This window comes from Patiria miniata, unplaced genomic scaffold (assembly GCF_015706575.1).
Source record: "Patiria miniata isolate m_02_andy unplaced genomic scaffold, ASM1570657v1 HiC_scaffold_28, whole genome shotgun sequence".
Classification (NCBI taxonomy): Eukaryota; Metazoa; Echinodermata; class Asteroidea; order Valvatida; family Asterinidae; genus Patiria; species Patiria miniata.
Window position 1 is genome coordinate 4,739,404 of NW_024037067.1, and position 7,812 is coordinate 4,747,215.

Genomic DNA, 7,812 nt, shown 5'->3' on the forward strand with positions numbered 1-7,812 from the left:
TCGGTGACAATGATGGACAGCTGGATTTTGTGGTTTTTCTATTTTAAAAATAGAGAACTTGCGAATAGAGAATGTATATTATGTGAAATTTTCACAATTACTAGTCAATAACATGAACTTTATTCTTACGTTATTTTTATGAAATGGATCAAGCACGGTCACTTTCTTTTTGACCCACCCTGTATTTTACAATTTACAGTGCATTCAAACACAACTCTTCATTTACATCTCAGTTTATATTTACTGACAAAAACCTTATTATATACATTTTGCATATTAAGAATATGCTCAAACCTGAACAGTTTATTCAATTTTCTGTGTAAATATGTATTTTTTTTCTTGACACAAACATACAGATTGTGTATCTTTTACAGAACAATCAAACTCAAAGCTCTATTAAGTTCTCTGTGTAACACAATTGTTTAACATTTGTTTGCATCTTAAGAATAAGAACAAACTCACACATTTTGTACACCTCCTTGTATTTACAATATTAATACAAATTTCGTATCATTTAGGAGATATAATCAAACTCAAACGTGTAATTTTTCAGTGATACATACTGAGTTTACTACCCCGTGATATAAAAGTGGACTCATGTATTCTAAATTCTAATTCATTTCAATTTGCTCAGCTATTGAAGGGCCGTGTAATGTAAAGTTTTTAATGCAATCCTTGAAAATGCATTAAACCTTAATTTAAATTTTCATGTTACCATTTTTAAGGCAATTTTGATGCCTTTTTGGTTTTTATGCTCATGCAATTTCCATATTCATGAGCAAAAGTGTGATGTCATTTCTGGCACCAGCCTCCATGTTACAGCCATTTCAGCACCAACAGTTTCCAAAATTCTGGATATTTTACTGTCGTAAATGTTATTTTCTTTAGTGATTCGTTGTGGCTTCAGTACATGACAGTAGGCCAATGAGCAAAGTTTTCCCCCAAATGTTTTCAATGAGCAAATTGTGGGTTCACAATTAGGGCAAAAAGCCCCTTAATTGAACAGTGTCTTCTTGAAATTGACATCACAGCAACAGCGTCCACATTATTTTGTCTCAGTGGAAAAGCATTCCCCATTTTGGTATTCAACAAAACATTTCGTTGTGGTCGTGGGAGAATAAGCTGTGATAAACAAGAAAACTCCAGGCCCCTAAATATCGAGGATAAATTTAAACTATATTAAAAAAATATAAGACAAAAGCAAAGTGGACGAATCCTTCAACATTCAGTTAAACAAATGCATTAATTCACGGCCAATTTTGTTATTATCAAAGGCGCATAATCATCAAAGACGCAAAGTATATCTGATGTAATCCGGAGGTGGGGGTGGGGGATATAGATGATTGACTGGTCCCCGCCGCTACAAAGCCAAATCCAATTTTACTGTCACATTCAGTGTGGTGTCAGGATATTGCATGCTTAATTCCTCTCACTTAATGCACTTACTGATTTGTGTTAGTTTTGCACATTTGTGTTAGGTTGCCCATTTTGGTTCCCCACCTGATTCGGATCGGATTTAAAGGCCTTCTTACATTTTAAACCATCGGTAATAAAAGCATAAATTAACATAATAACAGCAAGGGCGATTACCCCACCTGCAGTTAGCTGTAAAGTGTACTGTGAGTCGGGGGTGACCTGTGGGGCTCCTGTGGTGGGTGCACCTGACACCGCTAAGGTCTCAGTCGAAAACACAAGTCCAATGGTAATGACCAGCAAGGAAATACGACTCTCCAGTGATCGCTTCATGCTGCAAAATACAAAACAGGATGATTATTCGATTGAAAGTCCTGGCCTTCACTGAATGCCAAAGAAAATATCCCTCGCGCACTCTTTTAAGTAGTTACTGGGTAACTGGAAAATACTACAATTATTGTGTAGTTGTTTCATAATGAACATGGGACATTTATAGGCCCCAATAGTCTTGATTGGCCAAAGGACTAGAGTCGAAGATGCCAATTTTAATTGTAAATAATTCTTCAAGTTTTCCGTCATAGAAAATCACACAATATAGAGCTTACAATCTGGCTTAGAGTATAACAAACAACATGTACAACTCAATGTGATCCGGTTCAGCGGGAAATTAAAATGTTCTCACCTGGACAACGAAGTGATGTGTTGATAATAGAACCGTAAAATGATTCGTTCTGAAACCTTGCGTTGTTTGAGAAGCCGTAAATGGTGAACGTGCTCCTCAAGGGTGAGAAAATACAAAGATTCAGATAAGGTCAATGCTAGAGTCGGGGGAATGTGATGAAGACATACACACACTAGTACACACATTATTTGCCCGCAATCTGGGGCCCCTATTATCCCTCTTTTGTTTGTACTTCGAACTTTCTAGGGAAGACCTCCCTTATGTACACAAGTCCAATTTGGGAACCTCTCAGGAAGTGGGGACCCTATTGTCCTCTATTGTTCAACGTCCCTTTTGAAAGGGAAAAAGCACACCCCCCCCCACCCCCACCCACGGCCATCTGTGCTAATTGCGGTTCCACCTGCTGTCCATTTAAAATTGCAAATGCTTCATCAAGTTGAATGTCCTGAAATTTAAAAAAAAAAAAAATCAGTCCTCCTCCAGCCTGCTTCCTGGATCCACCCCTTGGTGCTGTAAAAACAATTTCATAGTCCAAGTGGTTAATTTCTTGCCAAGATGTTTGATTTAGAAAGAAAAAGAAGAAAAAGGGAGTTACCTTGTAATAATGTGCTCCGCTCCTCAGTCGAGAAATCACGACCAGTCTCTCCCAACTCAAGTTTGCATCTGCCAAAAATCTGCACTACCGCCTCCTTATAAAGTAATGTTTTGTGCGTCGATATGGCAACGATGTGTGGGAAGTCCCAGGTAGGTCCCAAATGCATTTTTTTTTTTTTTGGTTACATTTCAAATGGTACCTGGGAGAGATTAATTTTCGATATTAAAGCGTTTGGAACTGAGGGGGTGGAAATGTATTGAAAGTTGTATTGTAGTATTTATCATGTATATATCCTATTGTTCCCGTATAGTTGAGGGATCTCCATCACTTAAACTCAACTCAAAGTGAACTTGAAAGCGTCGCACCAAGTTTTCATGAGGTACAACCGTAAAGAAAGAAACTGGGGATCTTTTGTGCTATAGTGCATCGACATGCAGCATCAATAAATGTCTGTAAGTTGGCAACGAAATGGTCGTTATCAACACAGTTTACTGTTATAACCATAGCAACCAGCAGCCACAATTGAAATGCCCCGAGGAGTTGCAGATTCGGCCGGCTTACTAAAAGTTGCAGGATTGTCAAAGCAATAATTTTTAAAAAGGACGACATTTGAGTTGTAGTCCTAATAATACAACCATGTTTACACTTGCAATTAAATGGCACACACAATTTGCCCGAATATGGAGATGTAATTGGTACACTGCACCTAACCTTATTAAGAGCATGAGCCACCCCATCCCCAATACAAACGAGCCTTTGACAAAAATAATCACATTCAAACACTTTATTAACTTCTCTGTGTATAAGTCCTATTTCTGACATTTAGCCAGTTTTGTATTTAAGCTAAATATTTGTTTTCCACTTGGTTAACAGAAATCCGCTGATGTTACTTATGAATCACTTTTTTTTTACTCTTGATAAAAAAAAAATCAGAAAAAAAAGTTTTTTAAAAACCTGATGTTGTGATACTATATTAAAGCGGACTCATCTATGCTATAATTCTAATTTCATTTCATTTGCTCGATATTCAGAATATCTCGCAGTATTTTAGACAAGATAAGTCACTGTAGAATAAAGAACATACACCGTACTTAGATTCCATAGAAGAAAATATATACCAATGTTGCTTAATTTATTTTCACTCAAAACGTGTGATCTTGGCGAACCCTCATTAAACTCAATTATTGAATGAAAAACGTATGATCAATAATAATTATGTAATGGACTTAACTTTTGGTTTATGTTTGAGAATATTTTAAGAAGTGAAGCTGTGATAGCAGACACTCCTTAATACTAAAAATTATCACGTTTGAATGTCCCTGAATATGAGTGTTCTTATATTTATATCGAGCAGTGTAATTCTCAGAACTGTTATATGTTTCGTTCGAACTTTCGACATTCATCCAGATCATGGCAGTTTTTCATTTCTGGAATCCTTTGAGCAAACAATACCATTCGTGGCCAAACATATCTAAAGGGTATACATAGCCGACCCCAAGAATAAAACAGTACAGATCTGTTAATGATGACTTAAGGGTAGTAATAGGCATCATGTAACGTTACCTTGATTTACAAAATCCTGAAAATAATTCTAAGCTCTTTAGTGAAAACTAACCACTTCTTTCAAGCAATTTCATTTTTTGTGATTAAGATATTAAATCCTAGGTACATGTTTGAGCCAATACTGTTACATATTTTGTTTTACCCTGAGCAATATTCACCGCTGTGACTTAAACTTGCAGTAAAAATATAGCTACATGAATGAACGTTGCTTAATGAGACTTCGATTACTAAACTGCTTTTGTTGCTGTTTTCAGTAGCGAATGGGGAAGATTTCCCCCAGTTTTATTTATTCGCTGTTTTTTTTTTGGTGAAACTAGTAAAATGGGGCAATTTGAACTTGTGTGCCTTTAATAATTTGATGATATAATACAAGAAATTCGTGCTGTAAACAGGGTCGTACGGCCCGGGGCGATAGGGGATTATATCCACCCGGCCCTGTTTAGGGGATGGGCCACTTGATATCCCCCTCCCCCATCTTTTGTGCTGAAAGAAAAACATATGGTTTGAGGGGGGGAGGTCTATGAGCCGAGTGCGAACGATGATCTGTGTGGCCCTTCAAATCTTGAGACAGGGGTGTGCAAAATTATGACAAAAACAACATCTCTTTTAAAATCAAATTCTGAACGCTTTCTCGTTTCCAGAAACGTAATTCCAGCTACTTTTCTACACCAAATATGTACATTAGTCCAGTATCGAAAGAACCATTCTTGATAAGAATCGGTTGTAGTTGTGGAAAAGCAAGCTCTGAATAAAGACAACAGAACTCCAGGACACTCAATTATCTATGTTAAATTGACCTTCAACGTTTAATAAGCCGTATTAATTGGCCAAACCTAGCTTACTTCTGAGCTATACCCTTTATAACGTTCTTGGTTTTTTTTAAGATCGTAAAAACGCAATCACATGGTCAATTTTGTTTGACACCAACAGCTTTTTGACGACCTTCATCAAAAAGTCAGTAACATTTTTTTTTTTTTTTTTTTTTTTTGCGGTGGTGAAACAACATGGCGGCATATGCAGCATGCAGACTGGTTCCAGCTGCTACAAACCCAGATCCAATCATTCTGCAACGTCCTGTTATGTGTTCTTTTAGGATTTTACGTGCCTATATCTATTCCCATGCCGTTCTCCGCACGGGGGTACGGGTACTTTCAGGTGGAGCTGGCCCTACGAGAGACCTTTTATGCTTATAGTTTAAATATTTTAGAATATCGGCAATTAAGGCAAACAAAGCAATTAAGAAATTAAAAACAGCAATGGCAACAACTGCACCTGCGGATAGCTTAGAATTATCGGTGGACCCGGCCTCTGTAGGTGCACCTGACACCGCCAAGATCTCAGTCGAAAACACAAGTGCAATGGAAATGACCAGCAAGGAAATACGACTCTCCAGTGGACGCTTCATGCTGCAAAATGCAAAACAGGAGAATTATCAGATTGCTGGCCTTAATGCAAAACAAACCCAAACCATTAGACCTTATTCGTCGCAGATATCTCAGAGGTTGTTAATTGTTATTTAAATGTATATTTTTAACGGTTCACTCGTGCCCAAGGGCGTAAATCCGGGAGGAAAGATACCCCCCCCCTTTCTTTTTGAGATTTTAAGTTTTTTTGTAACTTTCCAACAGCCCAAAGTTAATGTATTAAAGAGCGCTGAAAATGGAAAAGTAACAGTAACAAACCTGCTTATGCAAGCTTAAGCGTGAGCTGACCTTGCAATAAGATGCACATTTGTATAAAATGCATAACTCAAAGTTATTAATATGTTCTGGGTCAGCGGGAAGTTAAAATGTTCTCACCTGGACTACAAAGTGTTGAGACTATAGAGCCGTAGAAAGGTTTCGTCCTGATATCGGGCGTTGTTGAAATCGTACAGTGGTGAACGTGCTCCTTTATAGGGTTAGAAAGTATAGATTAAGATATTAGCCACTAAGTCAATCGTGGTTTTTAAGCTTTCTACATGTCACTTGGTGGTCGGTCGGTTGGCCTGTCTGTCCCTAAAAATTGACCAAAAGTATGGTATTCCATATCGATTTCATGCAAGACTCTCATGCAAGACGGCCAGAGCTTATTGTGCACTTGCACTTGTTGTATTGGTGGTCAGTGCTAAATCAAGAGGGATACTGTGAGGCCCAACCGATTGAAAATGTAGGCTGTTTTATTGAGATGAATGTCCTGAAATTGACAGGTCCGTCCCTGGTCCTGTAATTTCTCCAGTGCCTCTTGATTAGCTTCTTGATCAAATGTTTGATACTGAAAAATGGGTTACCGTAATCTGCTCAGCTCCTCGAGAAATCACGACCACAGTTTCTCATCAACTCAAGTTTTCATCTGCAAAAAAGGCACTGCCGCCTTCTATTACATAGCTATGTTTAGTTATGTGAAGTCCCAGGTAAGTCCCAAATAAATCCTTTTTGTGTGATGTTTTTTATGGTTTATGATTTCAAAGGTACCTGTGCGCGATAAAACGTTTGGAACTGAGGGGTGGCACTGGTAATATATTGAAAGTTGTATAATAGTCATTATCATGCAAATATATAACCCCATTCCCGTAGTTGAGGGATTTCCCCACCTAACCCAAACAGTTTACGGTTGTAACCATAGCAACCAGCATCCACAATTCAAATGCCCCGAGGAGTCGCCGATTCTGCCAGCTTACCCTTTCAAATTCAAAGTTGAAGGATTTCAAAGCTTTTTTTAAACTCATTTTGACAGGTAAGAACTTTCAAAAGGGACGCCATTTGATTTATGTAGGCCTAATCATACAAACACATTTCCACTTGCAAGTAAGTGGCACCCACAGTTTGCACGAATTTAGAAATGGTGTTGCACACGGCATCGAATCCTCAACTTTGTCGAATGCAGTGATCGGGCGAAGTAAGAAGCCGCGACCGAATAGCTTGGCTACGGCTAGACATAATACGGGGGTATAATTATAAAGTGACTGTAGCCGCTTCCATAGGCGCGTGTGTATTTTCATGCTTTTGCAAGTAATTTCTACATGGCCTTATTTGAAATAAAAGTCTAAAACCCTTGCATTTAATGTAACTTCTGAGCGCATGTCTGTGTCCCTCTGAGGTACGGATGAGTTCAAACTTTGTAGTTTCATTGTCAACGAATCTAACTAACAAACAAATGTCCTCGCAGTGACGGATAAATTAACCCGTGCATTGGTTCTGTTCCAATTTCTGTGTATAGCCATCCCATCCCAAAACGTCCATATTTAAAATTGACGTTCGCATGTAACATTTAAAGGGATTGTACAACATTGGTTTTTCCTGCAATTTTCAGAAATAAGTGCATTTGGAGGATTTACATGTTTTAGCAAATACTGTTAAACTGACTCGTTTCACGTTTTTGGCTTGTAGATGCTGGAAAAACCAAGAAAACCAATTATATTCTTGTAGTCTGGTTCCCTGACCCCACTTAAGATGAAATGGAGCAATTTATAGACTTTGGGGAATTGTATGGCCAGAGTATCAATTTAGCTGGCTTGTACCCGTTCACAGGTGTGTAATCAATTGCAAAGAAAATGTGGAATAAGAAATATGGAGTAGTT